Source organism: Phocoena sinus, chromosome 1 (genome assembly GCF_008692025.1).
Source record: "Phocoena sinus isolate mPhoSin1 chromosome 1, mPhoSin1.pri, whole genome shotgun sequence".
NCBI lineage: Eukaryota > Metazoa > Chordata > Mammalia > Artiodactyla > Phocoenidae > Phocoena > Phocoena sinus.
This window is the reverse complement of record NC_045763.1, coordinates 59,008,431-59,028,825: the sequence shown is the minus strand read 5'-3', so window position 1 is coordinate 59,028,825 and position 20,395 is coordinate 59,008,431.

The following is a 20,395-nucleotide window of genomic DNA, read 5'->3' as shown; positions in this document are numbered from 1 at the left end:
TAGGGAATGCAGAGATGATCAAAAAGGGTCCCTCCCTTCATGGGTTCTTTATAGTCTAGGAAAACACAAATTTAGCCACATTTTCTCCCTTGGGTGAATTGAATGGTTGGAAGTATTATCATTTGGTCCCTTTGGGGTCACTTGCACCTAATGCCTGAACTAGTCAGTATGACTCAGGCCCTTTGATGAGATAACATGTACATAATACCTTTATCCAGACAATTTTTAGATTAATTCCTCGAGGCAGTTAGTTTCATGGCCTAATAATAATTTCTCATTGGTATAGTTCCCTAATTTCTTTTCTTACCACTATAGGAAATATTAGATATACAGGGCAAATAGCTGTCACAAAATCATACTAAAATGTATATTTAAGAGAAAATGCTATATAACATACACTTCATATTAAATATGCAGATCACATCCAGACACTGAGAATCCTTTGTGATCCCAGCTTCTAAACCTGATTCACCTTGCCTACCAAACTGCTACCCTAACACTCCTAACAGACTCATTTCCAAAATCTTAGATTTCCAATTTTCTTAGCTGTCCTAACTCTGCTATATTTGTTGATTTAGATTCTACCCAAACCTGCTCTGGAAGCACGTATATCAGATTTTTATGTTGCCCTTGCCCATGAGATACTCCAAATATTCAGACTGAGCAGAAAATGCTCCCTGAGTTTAGAAGTACTATTTCTCTATACGACCTAGATGTTAGTGGCCACTTTTTAGGCTCTTTTCCTTTGGCTCAGAACTTTCAAATCTATACACATTCTTTTTTTCAATCCCTTTAAAATTTTTATTTGTTTTTTAATTGAAGTATAGTTGCTGTACAATATTATATGTTACAGGTGTACAATATTGTGGTTCACACTTTTTAAGTGTGATACTCCATTTACAGTTATTATAAAATATAGTCCCCATGTTGTACAATATAGCCTTGTAGCTCATTTTATATCTAATAGTTTGTACCACTCAATCCCCTACCCTTATATTGCCCCTCCTCCCTTCCCTCTCCCCACTGGTAACCACTAGTTTGTTCTCCATATCTATAAGTCTGTTTCTTTTTTGTTATATTCACTAGTTTATTGTATTTTTTAGATTCCACATATAAGTGATATCATGCAGTATTTGTTTTTCTCTGTCTGCCCTATTTCATTTGGTAAAACACCCTCCAAGTCCATCCATGTTGCTGCAAATGGCAACATTTCCTTCTTTTTTGTGGCTGAGTAGTATTCCATTGTGTATGTGTGTGTATATATGTATATCTCACATTTCTTTATCCATTCATCTGTTGACAGATACTTAGGTTGCTTCCATACTATATACATTCTTTTAAAATGATCATTTCAGGGCTTCACTGGTAGCACAGTGGTTAGGAATCCGCCTGCCAGTGCAGGGGACACGGGTTCGAGTCCTGGTCCAGGAAGATCCCACATGCCACAGAGCAACTAAGCCTGTGAGCCACAACTACTGAGCCTGCTTGCCACAACTACTGAAGCCCGCACGCCTAGAGCCTGTGCTCCGCAACAAGAGAAGCCACCGCAATGAGAAGCCCACGCACCACAACGAAGAGTAGCCCCGCTCACCGCAACTAGAGAAAGCCCGCGCGCAGCAACAGAGACCCAACACAGCCAAAAATAAATAAATAAACAAACAAACAAATAAAAGATCATTTCACTGGTTGGAACTCTTCCACTTCTGTTCCCTCTTAGATATGTTCTCTCTCTCTTTTCTCTCTCTTTGCTCCCCTAAGTGATTTCAGGTTCTCCTTGGACTGTTCTCATAGCCAATCAATTTCAAAAGGTTTTTCTCTACACATAGCATTCCCATACTATGGCCTCCTTCCAAATATGTCATGTCATGTTCCATCTCTTATTCCTCTGTCTACCAGCTCTAAGTTATCCCTCCTGCATTAGAACTCCTGTAGAACATTTTGATTCTCTTGTACTTACCACTTTCTGCCTCAGTTTGGAATTACTCAGCTCCATAGCTGGTATCTCTAGTGTATTAGAAATTCCTTGAGAACAGGATCTGTGGCTGCCTCATATTTCTATTTGCCATAGCACCTAGTACAATGCCCCGCTCATGAGAAGCACTCAGATATTTTCATTGAATTAATTAAGGATTAATTGGTGGGTGGGTGGGTGGGTGGATGGATGGATGGTCAGGTAGAGAACACGAGATGAAGTGGAAAAACTTTGGACTTAAATTCCAAAGAATGGAGCTCAGATCCAGTTCTTCTACTTCTCCTACTTGTGACCCTGGACATGCCATTATGCCTCTTCGGGTCTCAATTTCTCCAAAAGAAAAATGAGGATAATAGAAGCTGCCTTACCTAAGGTTGTTCTGAAGATCAGTTGAGATATTTTATGGAGAGTGCTTTATGAACTCTCTTTAGAGTAAGGAACCTAAAAAAAAAAAAATAGAAGGAATCAAATGGTGACTTGGAAGCTTTCCATGTAAACTGTATTTAAAAGCATTCAAAGAATTTCTTTATCTGGTACCACGACAAGAACACTCTCATCCTCGGCAAGCTAGGTCAAAGACTAAAAACATAAAAACAGTTCAGTATATTAGTATCCATCACCCTCTAAGTTGTCCTTCCAGTAGCAAGTAGGAGTGAATTTTGATAATTAGGTGAGTTTACAGCACTGTTATCTTATATTACAAATCAGTTACAATATATTATAAATTTGTTTTGAAAAGCATAAAAAATCTTCCATGTGTTTTACAAACACAATGCTGCTTTTATCCTTCTACCTTTGGGGACAGTTGGGTGCTCTGCTTGCCATAGAAATGCAACATACACACCATATTTCTCAGGCCTTAGCAGCCTAGAGGGAAGGTCGGGGCATGTAACCAAGCTGTAGGCCTCTGGCTCTGCCTGGATTTCTGAGCTGAGAAAACTCCAGCAGACACCCCTCCCTGCTCAGACCCCAGGTCTCTGGGTCACTGTGATTCTCCTCCACTGCTGCTTGGACACCCTTGTTCTTGTGGGGTGTGCAAATGGAATCTAGAGTGATGTCTCCTTCACATGGCTACCAGTGACCTTGAGGAACCCTGGGGCCTATGTTGTGGCTCATGGGAGGTGAGCTGGGAGGTGTGGCTCCCTGACCAGTCTTCCATGGTTCTCACCCTTTGTGATGTGGCCAAATGGGGACATACTTCTCACCTACAGAGTAATTCTTTTCTTGTTTCCACTCCCCTTTCCAGGTCTTGGGCAAAAAGACCTGGTGCAAAGGGTAGAACCAACAGAAGTGTGAGTAGGATACCTCCTATCATATTCTGCCCCCAGTAATGATCCTTTGTCCACCACCCAAGCATGCCTCTTTCAGTAGCCTCTCCTCTTATACTGAATTCCTTCTCATGAGGATCCTTGGACCAATGGACCCATCCCTCCCATTGATAAGTTTGCATAACCAGCTCCCATCATAAGACCCTGAAAACAAGTTCATCGTGTTTCACCTGTGCTAAGTACAGGCTGTCATCCGGAACAAATATCATAAGAGATCAGATATAGGACCTTTTATAGAGTCTGCCTTTTTTCCCTCTTGTGGGTGGAGGCATTATAACATGGTGGTTAAGAGGATGGACTTAAGAGCCAGGATGCCTGCATTCAAATTTCAAGTCAACCTTGAGTAAGTTTTTTTAGCCTCTCCAGTGCCAGTTTCCTTATCTGTAAAATGGAGGGATGACAATATCTGTCTCATAGTGTGGCTGTGAGGATTATCAACATTGTTCATAAGCTAGATCATAAACCAAGCCTCAACTAATTTTGAAGTATTGAAATTATTCAAAGTATGTCCCCTGGGGGCTTCCCTGGTGGCGCAGTGGTTGACAGTCCGCCTGCCGAAGCAGGGGACACGGGTTCGTGCCCCGGTCCGGGAAGATCCCACATGCCGCGGAGCGGCTGGGCCCATGAGCCATGGCCGCTGAGCCTGTGTGTCCGGAGTCGTCTGTGCTCTGCAATGGGAGAGGCCACAACAGTAAGAGGCCTGCGTACCGCAAAAAAAAAAAAAAAGTATGTCCTCTTGAATTAAGTTAGAAATTAATAATAAAAAGACTACTAGAGGACTTCCCTGGTAGTGCAGTGGTTAAGAATCCGCCTGCCAATGCAGGGGACATGGGTTCGAGCCCTGGTCTGGGAAGATCCCACATGCCGCAAAGCAACTAAGCCCGTGAGCCACAACTACTGAGCCCACGTGCCACAACTACTGAAGCCCACGACCTAGAGCCTGTGCTCCGCAACAAGAGAAGCCAGCACAATGAGAAGCCCACGCACCACAATGAAGAGTCCCCTGCTGACCACAACTAGAGAAAGCCCATGCGCAGAAACGAGGACCCAATGCAGCCAAAAATAAATACATAATTTTATTTAAAAAAATACACTATAGAAAATCCCCAACTGATTGGAAATTAGGCAACCCATGGCTCAGATAGGGTACTCAAGCTTTGTCTGCCTGGTTTTCCTATGTGCACTGTATACCTCAATTATCAATAAAAATAAATAAAAGCTACCTAAGCAGAGAGCCTAACTAAGTGCTACCTAATGGATGCCTCCCTCAGCCATCACATGTAGACAACTGGGCGATGTAGGACTCTCAGAATCGTGGGCTTTTGCTTCCTTCTTCACGTGGGAGCATATGTTCACACTAAACAGGAGAGTGTCACCCCTTCTTAATACACACATTTGCACAAACACACAGCTAGGTGAATTTCTGTAATCATTTTCCAAGGAAACAAGTACATTTTTCTAAGCAGTGCACAATTTACCCAGTTCATCTTTCTGCTCAATAAATACAGGAAGCACAGGAAGACAGAACTGGAGATTAAAGACACTGTTTCTGAGTAGAATTCATAGATTGGAGGCCTTGTGGGCCAGGAGGGGTGCTAGCTGATTCACTGGTGTGATAGCTGTAGGATAGTGCAAATGTTTCCAACTTGCTAAACAATTTGCACTTGGCTGGGACCAGGACATTTTGTATTTGCACCCATGCCCAGTATTTCCGTTAGCACATATGCTAAGGATATATCTCCTAGGAAACATGAGGAACTAATGATAAAAATGTGAATCATCATCCACGGTTAGGAATTAACCAATCCTATTCCACTCAGCAAACATTTATAGAACAACTATATTTAAACACTGGGCTAGGGTAACAGTGCCACTAAATGCAAACATCCAGATGGACTTGTTATAGAGAAAGCATTGAGTCTCAGATCAATTTCACAGGTAAGCTGGTCTAAGAAATGAACAATGGATGTGGTGTTGGAAGTTTTGTGTCCTGGCTCAAGCTCGAAACTTTCGCACTGTGTGTCAGCAGGCAAGTTTATTAACCCTGCTTCTTGTCGCACAACAAGGAAAGAGTAAACCAGTCATTTCCAAATACGATAACGAATGTGAAAGCTGTTTTAATACAGTTGAGGAGGCTCTTTGTGTAACGCTTGGAAAGCGCTCTGAGAAAGTGTTGTTAGTTTTTTTTGGAAAAGGGTACAGAAAAGTGCTTTTCCATTTTTGTAAAAAAGAGAGAAAATGAATACACCTGTGGACTGTTAAGTACATAGCATATCTTCAGAGGTATACACCAAAAACAGTGATATTGCTGACCTCTGGGGAGGGTTACAGTGTGGATGGTTAAAATGACAAGAAGGCGAATTTTTAAAATAGGGGAATTGAAACATGCAGAGGTTAAATAACTTGCCCGAGGACACCTGGTGAATACCTCAAAAAGCAGGGATTCAGAATTAGGGAGTCTATTCATAGAACTCAGCCTTACCACCATGCCCTGCTGCCTCCTGCTGTTCTGAGGAGAGGGTAACTCCATGTTGGAAAGGTTAATAGCCTCTGCTCTAAAAGCACTGCCGTCATCTGTAGAATTCAATCTACCAACCATTTCCCCCTCATTTCCAGGCTGATGTGCTACCCTGGCTGAGAACATTATGTGTTTCATTAAATTACACTTTATTTCTCTGGTACAAATCAATACAAAATCACAATGATTTCTCTAACATCATACACAACATTCCTGTCCCTGGTCTGTTCTTCAACATCATATCCCTGAGAGCTAGAGAAGAATCACTTATTTTAACAGAAATGATCCTCCCTGAATGACACTGATTGAAGTGTTGTTCATGTTCAGAAGATGTCTGAACAGAAAATATGTCTAATTGGTTGATGACTTTCCAAAAGCCACCGTCCACCTCAGCGATCTTTGACCAGACATCCCTCGGCTCCTTTCACTTAACTGGAGATGTTTGCAATGTATTTTGGTTGTGCCGGTGGTTCCTGCATTCTTCTTGTCTCTCTAGCTGCCCTGTTTAAAGTACCCATCAGCCCAGTTGGAGTTCTTTCCAGAAATTTTCAATGTGACCTGCCTGTTTTAAGATTGGAGCTAAAACTGCTGTTCCTCTTGGTTTCAGTTATCTTAGCAGACTTCAAATTGATATCCTACTGGGTCACTTCAGTGATCAGAGTCACTCCCGCACCCCTTCAAACAAAGCCTACATTTTCTGGCCCTTCTTTGTGCCAGTAATTTCATTTCCATCCTATTACAGTAATCTCCTCACTCCCATGGCCACACCCAGGCCTTAGCATTACCATTCTCTTGATTCCCACCTCAGAAATACAAGATTTAGAAAGCCCACTGTCTGATCACAGCTTCTTGAGCCTCTACCTGTAGAGCTATAAAACCATCCCAAAGTCCTCTTCAAGAATCCAGTACCCTCAAGTCATCAGTCCTCATCTGCCTTCACTTTCCTGTTCAACCTGGATCCCAAGGTCAAAGGCTGCAAACCCAATAACTGCACCATCACTTCTTCACTGGACTATTGTTTAGCTGCCTCTGCTAGAATGGCTCCCAAGTCTTGGAGAATTCATCGAGTCTGTGCCTCCACTTCTGCTTCCAGGCTGTCTATAGTAGAGAAAAGATTGATGACTCCCTCCACTGAGGCCTCAGCTCATGAATCCCTTTCCCACTCACCATAGAGAATGTACTAAAGCTTTAATAAGCTCCTGTTTCAGTTAGGATTGTATTTAGGTACATATAACTGAAACACAAAATAACAGTGGTCTAAACCTGATCTAAGTTTATTTCTTAACTAGGTAAAAGAAAATCAGAGATTGGCAATCCACATGTGCTATGGAGACACCACCACAAAGTCATCAGAACCTAGCTAGCTATCTTTCTGCTCTGCCATCCTCAGCAGATGGCTCTATCCTGAAGATCACCTCATGACAAAAATGGCCGCCAGAGCACCAGTCATCATGTCCTAAACAGCCAGAAAGTGAAAGGCCAGAAGAACAAAAGGGTTCCCCTCGAAGCTGAGTTATCTCCCTTTAAGAAGTCTTCCTAGAAGTTCCATATAATTTATGTATACACACATATACATACACACACACACACACATACATATATATGTAAACACTATAGTCACACAATCACATTTAGTTGTAAGGGAAACTGGGAAATGAAGTCTTTTAGCTGTCTATGCCACTTACCTAAACAAAATCAAGACTCTATTACTAAGGAGGAGGAGGAGAATGGATTGGGGGTAAGCATCTAATTGTCTCTATCACATCTCCTTAATACCTCAACTCTCACACTACCATTCTCCTTTCAATCAGATAACTCTTACTGAGAAATGAGACCATCAGATGTCAAAACCCTTAATACCTCTCCCCTCCACTTCTAACTTATCTATTTATAGAGCCCACCCTTAGTTTATTTCTATCTCAGAGGAAGAAGTGCCTATACTCTTCCCGAAGGCTAAATAAAACCTGTGCTTTTAATACGTGCAGTTTAGCATATGTCAAGTATACATCAATAAAGCTGTTAAAAATTTAAAATTTTTCTCCCGTTGCGGAGCACAGGCTCCGGACGCGCAGGCTCAGCGGCCATGGTTCACGGGCCCAGCCGCTCCACGGAACGTGGGATCCTCCTGGACCGGGGCATGAACCCGTGTCCCCTGCATCGGCAGGCGGACTCTCAACCACTGCGCCACCAGGGAAGCCCAAATTAAAAATTTCTTAAACTCATTTACTTCTTAATCCCTTACCATCTGTTTTCCAGTCATTATTCTCCTGAACCTCTTCTAGCTAGGATCAACAATTAATATCAAATTGCTAAATCTGAAGTAAGTTTTCAGAAAACAATTTGGTAGTTCCTCAAAAAGTTAAACGTAGAATTGTCATGTAACCCCACTATTCCACTCCTACAGGTATACTCTAAAAAAGTACATGTTCGTGCATATCCATAGCAACACTATTCACAATGGCCAATAGATAGAAACAGCCCAAACCTCCATCAATGGATGAATGGATAAAAAATCATATGGAATATTATTCAGCCATATAAAAAGAATGAAGTACTGATAAATGCTACCTTGCTGATGAACCTTGAAAACATTATGCTAAGTGAAAGAAGCCTGATATAAAAGGGCACATGTTGTATGATTCCATTTATATGAAATATTCAGAATAGTTAAATCTACAGAAATAGAACACAGATTGGTGGTCACCAGGGCACGGGGAAGGGGGATGGGGCGAAGCCACTTAATGCATACGGGGTTTTACTTTAAAGTAATGGAAATGTTTCAGGACGAGATAGAGGTGATGGTTGCACAACACTGTGAATGTACTAAATGCCACTGAATTATTCACTGTAATATAGTTAATTTTATGTTTATGTGAATTTCACCTCAATAAATTACTTTAAAAAATCCATTTCGGGAGGGTGGGGGAGGGATGGACTGGGACTTTGGGATTAGTAGATGCAAACTATTACATGTAGAATGGATAAACAACAAGGTCCTACTGTATAGCACAGGGAACGGTATTCAATATCCTGGGATATACCGTAATGGAAAAGAATGTAAAAAAAGAATGTACATATGTATATAACTGAGTCACTTTGCTGTACAGCAGAAATTGCACAACATTGTAAATCAACTCTACTTCAATTTTTTAAAACCCATTTCAGTCCTCAGCTTACTCATATTTTCCACCAGTGACCAACCATCTACTTCTCAAATTCTTCCTTCCCTTGATTTCTTGAGCATCTGTTTTTTTCACCTGTTCCTCTGACCATTCTCACTGTTTCTTAGGCTGCTCTAAAATTTTTTTTAAATCATTGATTTTGGAGGATTCTCTAGACTCTTTATTTTGGTCCTCTTTTATTCTTGTTCTCCCAAGTTTCTCACATCCATTATTTCAGTTCTATTAGAGAAAAACTTTACTCTCCTATCCTCATGTTTCTGGATAAAACATCTTTCTATTCAGGGAAGAAACAGTATTGGAAAACCCCACGTGAAAGGAACCTTTTCTTCCCATGGAAGGAGAATTGATGTATGTAATTGAAGAGTGACAAAAATCTGACATCCATTTTTATACAGACCTTTATTAGGAAGAGGTTAAGATGTTGAAGCCCGTGGTTCCCATGTGGCCTGTCCTCTCTCTTTTTGTACCAGCCTCTGTGTGGAAAGCAAAAGTCCTGCTTTCCTCCATATGCTAAGCTTAACTTTTGAAGTTGCAAAGTATACAACCCTCTGGAGGATCAAAAGTATTAAACATCGGAGCATTATATAATTGATGACACAAAATTGAGGAATCAAGGATGGCAGGATCTAAGGAGTCACTTTTTTCCATATTCTTGATCTTGAAAAATGGCCCAGCATCCACCAGTCTCAAGAAGAGATAGATGAATGGCAAAATCTCACAGGAGCCTGAAACAGAAATCGGGAAGCCATTAAGAACCAAGACAGCTGACCTTGTCCTTTAAAACTCTTCTCATTATTCCAGGAGCTACTGCAGTGTTCTTTTCACAAGTGTTTTTCTGTTACTTCCAGTTAGAAACCCTCTAAAGGGTTTCTCCTACTTGCAACCAATATCTGATGTTTATTATGTTCTTTATACTTTTCATTTTTTTTCCAGGAAAACCTTGAGCATGTAATACTTACTTAAAGCATGTTTTTAAGTATAAAGTAACACACCCCCATATCTTAATCTGTTTGGGTTGCTGTAACACAATACCATAGACTGGGTGGCTTATAAACAAAAGAAATTTATTTCTTACAGTTCTGGAGACTGGAAGTCCAAGATCAGAGCACCTGCGTGGTTGGGTTCAGGTGAGAAGTCTCTTCTGGATGGCAGACTGCTGTCTTCTCATATCTTCACATGGCAGAAAGCAGAGAGAGGAAGGAAGCTGTCTCGTATCTTCTTATAAGTGCACTAGTCCTATTCATGAGAGCACCACCCGCATGACCAAATCACCTCCCAAAGGCCCTACCTCCTAATGCCATCACTTCGGGGGTTAGGATTTCAAAACATGAATTTTGGGGGCCACCAACATTCAGTCCATAACACCGCACTACACTTCATTTGCTCCCTGTGATGAACTGATGGACTGACTCCCTGTTCAGCCTGCTTTCCTCCCTCCTGCTGCCATGCCTGTCTATACTGCAGAAGTTGGAAGCCTGCATTTCCAGACTCCTTTGCAGCTAGGGTGTGGACACAAATTATGTCTCACCAATTAGAGGCACTTGTGCAAAATATAGAAGGCAGAAATGGGGCAAAGGCCTTCTCCTTGCCTCTTGCAGACTGCTTTTCTTCTGGCAAACACTATCTCAGAGACGGGAGATTTTGCTATAGCAGGGTCCCAGTGTCTGTATGAGAGGCAGGGGGCTGGGTAGCCTCTTGACTTTGGCTTCCTGATCCTTGGAAGTGCCTCTCAGATCATGCAATGCAGGGTCCTGGCTCCAGGGTGGGGAGTTTTTCCACTCAAAATTTCTGGGGGTGGCCTCAGAGGTGGTAAGTATCTAGGGATTGGTCCTGCTGTTCTGTAAGAAGGATTTTGCTCCCCCTATCCTCTCAGTGACGTTTACTAGCACCTAATTTCCTTCATTAAATTCCTTCTTGAATAAATAGCTAAAGTGGCTTCTCTTTCCTGCACTGACCCCTAACCAATACACTATACTACTTTCTAGCCCCAGGAGCAGCAGGGAGTTAAAGTGAGATATTAATGATTTTATGGCCAGGAACTCAGGAATGCCCAAATCCTGCTCCACACATCTCCCCCCTTCCACTGGAGTTCCTGAGGGAGTCATCCAAAAAAGGAATAATAAGTAAAAACCAAAGTACCACTTTATTAATTGTTGTTCCCAAGCTTAAAACCCAAGTGCAAGGCCTTGATAAAGGTTACAGTGGGGCCTGGGACCTCCTGCCCTTCGTTTCCATCTTGATATCTTATCATTTTGGCTGAACATGGGCAGGAAAGAAGTTGAAGAGAGAGTGAACCAACAGAATTATCTAGAATTCACTTACTCATCTAGAGCTGTGAGAAGTAGGAGAGTAAGAGAAGAGGTTCATGCATTTTAAGGTATAGTAACCTCACCCACTAGTCACCATGTCCCAGTCAGATGTCCTGGACCCTGACCACGCAAACAAGAAGCTCTCCCCATGGGGGAATTAGGCAAGGCACTGAGAGAACTGGGTCAGCAGTGGGAAAAGCGGGGGATGCATGAAAAGAGAGTGGCCAGAGAGAGCAGAGGGCCAAGGACCAGTGAATCTCCCTCAATGAGTGTATGGTCTCCTCTTCTGACCCATATGAATGCTCTAAAGTAGATTTACATCTGCTCTGTCCCTGCAAAGTCACTTGCAGAGCTAAGTCCTTCAGTTTTCATGAGCTTGTAACAAATGAGAGTTTGTGTGTGTGTGTGTGTGTGAAGGAAAGGAAGGTAAGAGTGGTGGGGAAGCTGACATGTGGGTAGTGGTATTAATAAAACAGGAGGGGGGCTTCCCTTGTGGCGCAGTGGTTGAGAGTCCGCCTGCCAATGCAGGGGACACGGGTTCGTGCCCCGGTCTGGGAAGATCCCACGTGCCGCAGAGTGGCTGGGCCCGTGAGCCATGGCCGCTGAGCCTGCCCGTCCAGAGCCTGTGCTCTGCAACGGGAGAGGCCACAAGAGTGAGAGGCCCGCGTACCACAAAATAAATAAATAAATAAATAAAATAAGAAAAAATAAAACAGGAGGTATTGCTCATCATCATCAAATGTGTATGAATTTTTAAGATTGATTTGCCTTAGAGAAAATACTAGTAGAGGCACTGCTAAAATACACTGATTTTTCTGGGAGGGAGAGACTAAAAGGAGAAATCTTGGATGTACCTATAATAGGATGTTTGACTTAACCTATCCAGGAGGGTAATATGAACTTTAAAAAGTCCCTTTTAAAGTTTTGCACTTCTACTCTGTACTCCAAACTGGAAGCACCTCAGAGTTTTTGCAGTCTCTTAAAAGCTTCCTGAGTCAAATAAATCAACAAACACTACCCTCTATACAGGTAATAACTACCTCCTTAAAGACACCCCTGTCGATTCCCCTCATTTTTGCCTGTGCTGCAGAAAAGGATACATCTTTCAGAAAACAAAGAAGGTAGACTTCGGAATTTCTTTTTTAATTCAAATTGATCCTTTGTGAAAAGAGGCAGGAGAAAATCAGAAAAGTTATATTTGCCAGAAAATAAAATTCTATTTTGTCTATATTGTTGAAAATATTGTTTATATTGTTGAATGGTCTGATCATGAATGACTCAAGTTTACAGCCAAGCCCTTAACTATCATCACTCTGACAATATTTAAGGCTTTACTTCAATACTATCCTTGAGAATTTATCTCAAGAATTGTGTCATCTCCACCAGAGATGAAATTTCTTGGGGGCAAAAACTGTCTCATTAACACCTACATCCTTCACAGCATCTGCGTGCCATAGTAGATTCTAGGAACCATTGGATGAATGAAGAGATGGTGGGGTGGAGGATTAAACAGATGGTTGCGCAGATGGCTGGGTGGATGAATACGATAAGTTATTTTTGTTATCTCAATCAATACACTCCTTTGGAAGGGCTTCAAGAGAAATCTGTCTAATATTAAACTCTGTTGAAAGAGAGACAGGAGGAGCCAGGGATGATAGCAGAACCCAGACAAAACACAACAAAACATACTAGTATTGAAAGTTTTTCTTAAATTTACATTCTGAAGTCAATAACCCTGATTCAAAGTTTTTCTTATAATAATTTTAAATTTTATTTTTCCTTTCTTATTTTTCAGTACGCTTAAATAATACCATGTCACTATGTGCTCTAAGGAGGGTGTTTGAATACAGCTATGCTCTAGTCTGGAACTCAGCTACTCAAAGTATGGTCCACTAAACAGCAGCATCCGCATGTCCTGGCACCATGTTAGTGCGGACAGGGAATGTTGCCTACCATTCCAGAAAACAAGAATCAAGCCGTCAGCCACTGCAGCTGCCCTCCTCCACCATGGTGCACCCAGAGGGGAATTCAGGGTAGAGAAACACAGGAAATGTTATGTGCTGTGGATACTGGCCCTAGACAGTTAAGATGCATATCTAAGGAATAATTTCAATGAGCCTGGATTCTTGCATCTTTCTGTACATAGAAGAGCACTAAAATCATTAACTTGAGATGTCTGGATTTTGTGACTAGCTTTAATCTTTTGATGTTTGACCACATGTTTGGTTTTTTTTCCCCAGCAAAAAAACTTCTGTAAATCTTGGTTCCTCCCTTACCTCTCCAGAACAGTTCCTCAAAGATATCTGAGAGGCTATGCTCCCAGGCTAAAGTCCTCAACAAGGTCCCAGAATAAAACTTAACTCACAACTTTTAGATTGTGTGTTTTTCTTCAGTAGACATTAGAAATGCAGAATCTCGGGCTCCTCCCTAGACCCACTAAGCCAAAATCTGCATCTTAACAAGTACCCCAGATGATTCCTATACATGGTAAAATCTTAGAAACACTGGTCTAGATTCAAGATAATAATGAATGAAAAGCCAGGGCCTCTGGCATCAGAGACTTCGTCCAAGCAAGTATGATAAATCCCAAGTACCGTCCTGCTAGTGGAGAAGAATAAGGTTGCTGCGGAAGAGAGTTTGATATGGTGGAACATAAAATGTGAGCTTTGGAGGTGGAGGAACGGAGGATGTGGCGAGGGGAGGACAGTGTGTATGTGTATGGGGTGGAGGGAACAGTAGTAAAATTCATCTCCTGGAATGACAGGAACCACAGGAAATGCAGGAGGCAACAGTCAATGCACTGAAATACAATGCAAGGCCTCCCCTAGGTCGTACTGCACTAAAAAAGGATGGAAAATCCTATGGTACTCAAGTTGCCCCAAAGCACCCTGACTTCTCTGACATCACTGCTGAGCCCTTCAGCCTCAGGGAGGGCAGCCAAGTCCATGGTCTGCTTGGGGAGGGGGACAATTGAGAATGAACAGCCCAGCCACAGCAGATTTTCTAATTTTGGCTAGAGGCCAAGAGTTACTGAACCAAACTTAGGTCTGCTGGCTGGCATGCAGTAAGGTCATCTACTGACACCGGCTTATGGTGATGGAAAGTGCAGTGTTTATTGTAAGGCACCAGACAAGGAGTCTGGGACAGCTAATGCTCAAAAAACATGAACTCCTGATGAGTTTCATGAAAGCAATTTTAAAGGCCGGGTGAGGGAGAGGAGTCACAGGGTATGTGGTTAGCTCACGCGTAGTTCTCTGATTGGTTGATGGTGAGGTAACAGGGCGGTGTCACAGGGGTTAACATTATCAATCCTTGGGCTCCAGGAGGCCTGGGGGCTACGTGCTCATGGTCATTAAGGAGTTTTCAGCTCCCATTTGGTGGGGGTTTTAGTATCTGTAAAAAGACTCAGGAAATGTACATCGGTACTATTAACTAGGTACTTCAGAGAGGAGCTAAAGCAGAGGATATGGGGAGGAGTCCGTCTGCTCATTACACAAGTAGCCTGCAGTATACTGGGGTGCTCCAAAGAAATAAGTCAGATGTAAGATGGGAGGTCAGAGCCTAACAGTGAGGATGTGTGGCTTGTATTAAGATCCTGAACTGACATATGAAGAAACTAAGGCAGATAGGTGAAGTGTCTCGTCACTCCCACTAGCTGGTTTAGGTGATGCTGTTCAAATCATTCACTTCTTAACTCTAGTTTTTTGAGTTATTTTCTTAATGATTGCTCTAGGGATTACAATATACATCTTATTACAATTCCTGTCATGTTAATGCTGGCTTAATCCTGGTAAATATAGCAGCTTTGTTCCAGTGCCTTCTTCGTTCTTGGTGCTATTATTGTCATTATGTGTATGCAGGTTGGTTTCAAGGCTGTCCCAGCTTTCACTTTTTACTAGGCACCCCCAAGACTTCTTGTGTGTGCATATCCTCTCAGTCAGCCAGTGATATGTAGAGAGCCTGTCTAATTTCCAAGGTCTCTCTGTTGGATTTCTGGCCACAGCCTCAGGCAGGCAAGGCTTATAGGCGTTTCCTATTTGTTTTCCAATGAGTTTTCTAATTTTACGGACAGTGCCCTCCACCCCAAATCAAGTCAGTCCCCTCTGGCAGCTAAGCTGCAGGTTTTCACAGGCAGCCCCGCCGTAGCAACACTTTTGTTCCAACAGATCCAGGGCAGGGGTATGGATCAGTCCCAGGCAAAGCAAGCTACAGACTCCTGTTGTTCTTACCCAAAGTTCAGCAGCGGTCTCATTGAATAAATGTTTATCAGTTTGTTACTTGCCTTTGTCAACTTTCAGAGCCCTGCAATGGTTGTTGGGCATCATTGTTTCCAGTTGTTTTAGAGGGATAGAATTTGTCATCTTCTTTACTCTGCATTTCTGGAAATCCTGCCTCTTATTTCATTTAATGAGCCTTCAGTTTCTCATCAATAAAAATTAGGTCTCTTCCTTCCTAGCCTTGTGCTAGGGACCAGGAAACCAAAGGTTTTTGAGGAACTAGAGGAGTATTAAAATATGGCATGGGATGTATTACCTAAGGTTCAGATATGAGCAACCTTGCCTGTATCTGGCTGACATATTTTAGAAGGATATGGGGCAGCTCAGAGACAAGGCTGCAATTAGTACAAATGAAAAAGGATGCTCCTTCAAATAAAAAAAATTGCTGTTAGTTTATTATTGTACAAATAAATACCATACCACCCAGGGAAAGTAGAAACCAGGCATGTAACTGTCTCATCAGTAAAGAAGGAGAAGAGTAGGGGAAGGGAAAGGAGTGAATAGGTAAAAGGAGGGGCAGGATTCTATCAAACTTTATTTTTCAAATTGGCCCAAATATATATGTCCACTCAAATAAAGTAAAATTAAAGCCTCTTGCTTGGACACTGCTATAGTCTGAATGCTTGTGCCCCACAAAATTCAACACATTGAAATCCTAATGCTATTAGGAAGCGAGTCCTCTGGGAGATGATTAGGTCATAAGGATGGAGTTCTCATAAATGGGATTTGTGCCCTTATTAAAAATGCCTCACAGAAATCCTCATTTATTCTACCATGTGAGGGCACACAGAAAAGTTGGCAGTCTGCAACTTGGAAGAGGACTTTCACCAGGACCCAGCCATGCTAGCACCCTGACCTTGGACTTCAATCCTCCAGAACTGTGATAAATATATTTATGTTGTTTATAAGCTAGCCAGTCTGTGGTAGTTTGTTCTCTCAGCTCAAACAGACTAATACAGACACATACCATTGGTTTTCCAGGCCCTTCTAAAGGAAGTTTGCAAGGGCCCTGGCAAGCAGAAGCGGTAATGGCATGCACACATGTATGTGCTCATAGTTCTAGCTGCTCAGCCACATCCTGATACAGGAGCATACACACCCTGGCAGCAGGCACACTCTATGCCCTCAGGACTACTCCCCAGCCAAGGGGACTGTGTTTAGATGGGTAGTCTCTCAGAGATGTCAGTGCATCTGAAGGCAGTGGGGGAATGGGAGAAGCAACCTCCGGGAATACCCAGAGTTACATAGGAATAAGACCTGTGGACAGTGCATGTTGCAGGCATCAACAAATGGACAAACAGGTCTCCAAAGTGAATGTACATTCCTGGATGCCAGTGCAAGTTTGTTGTATTAAGAGCTTTCCTCTGCTTCAAGATGCAGCCAGAAGTCCCAGACTCTCCATTAATCCACCCCCATTCTCACAGGAGTTACAAATAAATCCATAAGTTGAATGCTTTCCTTCTCTTAGAAATAGTGCCCTTATACAGTGCACAACATGAACAATCATACAAGGGAAAGCTGAATAACCAAATATTAAAAGCACAAGAAAAAAAGCAATTTGAAAAATCCCAGAAGCAGGACACCACCACTGGGATAAATGAACTTCAACTATATTTAATTACTACATTGCTCTACTCAAGATACAAATTCCAGAGAGAAAGCATCTGATTGGCTTTTCTTGGGCCATATGTCCATACGTTGGCCAGGGCAGAACAATCTGATTAACAGCACTCCAGCACTGTATTCAAGCAAGAGGAATAGTTCCCCAGAACATAATTAGGGTGCTGTTCCCAGAAATGAGAACACATACTAAACATGTAAAAATAACAGATGGCTAACTCAGAACAATTAATTCGGGATCAGATTCTTTACTGTAGGACTTCTCAGAGCCTTTAATTAGCAAATTTTGTTTTTATTAACTTTTAATAGGAGATAAAATATGGAACATTTCTCAATTATTTTACCAAAGAACTTTTTCTTTTTCAACAGAATATTTCAGGAGACTAATAAGTGATTAAGACAGCAGAATAGGAAGACCCCGAACTTACCTCTTCCCACAGGCACACCAAAATTACAACTACTTACAGAGCAACTATCTATGAAAATGACCTGAAGACTAGAAGAAAAAAAATGTCCACAACAAAAGATATAAAGAAGGAGCCATAATGAGATGAGTAGGGGGGTGGAGATGTAGGCTAGTCGGGACCCATATCTCCATGTTGGTGACCTATGAACAAGAGGAGGGATATGTTATATAATCACAGAGGTCCTCCCCAAGGAGCAAAGGCCTTGAACCCCACGTCAGGCTCCCCAGGCCAGGGGTCCTGCATTAGGAAGATGAGCAACCAGACTGTCTAGCTTAGAAAACCAGCAAGGCTTACATTCAGGAGAGCCAGAGGGCTATAGGAAACAGAGAGTCCACTCTTAAAGGGCACTTGCAAATTTCACAAGCTCTGAGTCCCAGCACAGAGGCAGTGCTTTGAAACGTTCCTGGATAGACCCACTTGCTGATCTTAGAGAGCCACCAGGAGGCAAGAGGCAGATGGGACTCACCCTGAGAACAGAAATGCAGGCAGCAGCCATTTTGGGGATCTCATCTTACCATGCTGACACTGGCACTGGCAAGAGCCATTTTGGAATCCTCCTTCTAAGCTATTAGAGCCGGGGACCTACCCCACACACAACCAGGCCCATGGCAGTTGCACGTCACCAGGCATTGCAAACCACCAAGCTGAAGCAAAGCCTCTAAGCTACTGGGCCAGGAGCCGGCCCCACTTACCAGCATGCCCACAATAGTTGACTGCACTACAACAGAAAGGCACAGGCAACTCACATAGGGGATAGCTCTGGAACATCTAGCTCTTATACCCAGAGAGGAGCATAGAATGGCCTCCATAGGTTGTCCCCTACATAAGGCCACTTCTCCAAGACAGGGAAACGTAACCAACTTACCCAATGGATAGAAATGAGCATAGAGAATTAAGCAAAATGAAGACACAGGAAAATATGTTCCAAAATGAAGGAACAAGACAAAACCTCAGAAAAAAAACTAAATGAAACAGAGGTAAGCAATCTACCCAATAAAGAGTTTAACATGATGATCATAAAAATGCACACCAAACTCAGAAGAAGAATGGACAAATACAGAGAGAATTGCAACAAAGAGAAAATATTAAAAAGAAACAACCAAAGCTGAAGAATATAATAATTGAAATGAAAAATACTATTTCAGAGGGAATCAACAATAGATTAGATGATACAGGAGAACAAATAAGCACTCTAGAACACAGAGTACTGGAAATCACCCAAGCTTAACAGAAAAAAGAATTAAGAAAAAAGAGGATAGTTTAAGAGAACTCTGGGACAACATAAAGCGTAATAACATTCACATAGGGATGGGTCCCAGAAGGAGAAGAGAGAAAGAAAGGGGTAGAGAACTTATTAAAAAGAAATAAATAATAGCTGAAAACTTTTCTCACCCCTGGGGAAGGAAATAGATGTCTATGTCCAGGAAGCACAAAGTCCCAAACAAGATGAACCCAAAAGGTCCACACAAAGACACATAATTAAATTGTCAAAAACTAAAAATAAAGGAAGAGTCTTAAAAGCAGCAAGAGAAAAGCAGCTAGTTACATAAAAGGGAACTCCCATAAGATGATCAGCTGACTTTTCAGCTAAAAAGGAGTGGCATGATATAATCAAAGGGATGAAAGGAAAAAAACCTACAACCAAGAATACTCTACCTGGTAAAGTTATCATTCTGTTTGAAGGAGAGAGAAAGAGTGTTACAGACAAGCAAATGCTAAAGAGTTCATCACTACCAAACCAGCCTTACCAGAAATGTTAAAGGTACTTCTCTAACCAGAAAAGAAAAGACCACAGCTAGAAATAAGAAAATTATGAAAGGAAAAGTCTAGGTAAAGGTAAAGGCAAACATACAGTAAAGATAGTAGATCACCACATATAAAACTAGTAGGAATGTTAAGAGAGACAAGTAATAAAATCATCTATGTTTACAATAAGTAGTGAAGGGATACACAAAATAAAAAGATATAAAATATAATGTGAAAAAAGTAAAATGTAGGTGGAGAGAGTAAAAATGTAGGGCTGTTAGAATGAGTTCTAACTTAAGAATAATCAACTTAAAAAACATAGATATAGATATAGATTGTAATGTATGAACCCCATGGACTCCACAAACCAAAAACCTATAAAAGATACACAAAAATAAAGAGAAAGGAATCCAAACATAACACTAAAGATAGGCATCAAATCACAAGGGAAGAGAGCAAGAGAAGAAGAAAGGAACAGAAGAAGAACTACAAAAACAAGCAGAAAACAATTAACAAAATGGTAATAAGTACATATCTATCAGTAATTACTTTAAATGTAAATGGACTAAATGCTTCAATCAAAAGACATAGGATAGCCAAATGGATAAAAAAAAAAAAAACAAGACCCATATACATGCTGCCTATGAAAGACTCAGTTCAGTTCTAAAGACACACAGACTGAAAATGAGGGGGTTTTAAAAGCTTTTCCATGCAAATGTAAACAAACAAAAAGTCTGGGATAGCAATACTTATATGGGACAAAGTAGACCTTAGAACAAAGAGTTTAACAGGAGACAAAGATGAGCATTACATAATGATAAATGAATCAATCCAACATGAAGGTATAACACCTGTAAATATATATGTACACAACATAGGAGGACCTAAATACATAAAACAAATATTATAAACATAACAGGAGAAATTGAGAGTAATACAATAACAGTAGGGGGCTTTAACACACCATTTAAATCAA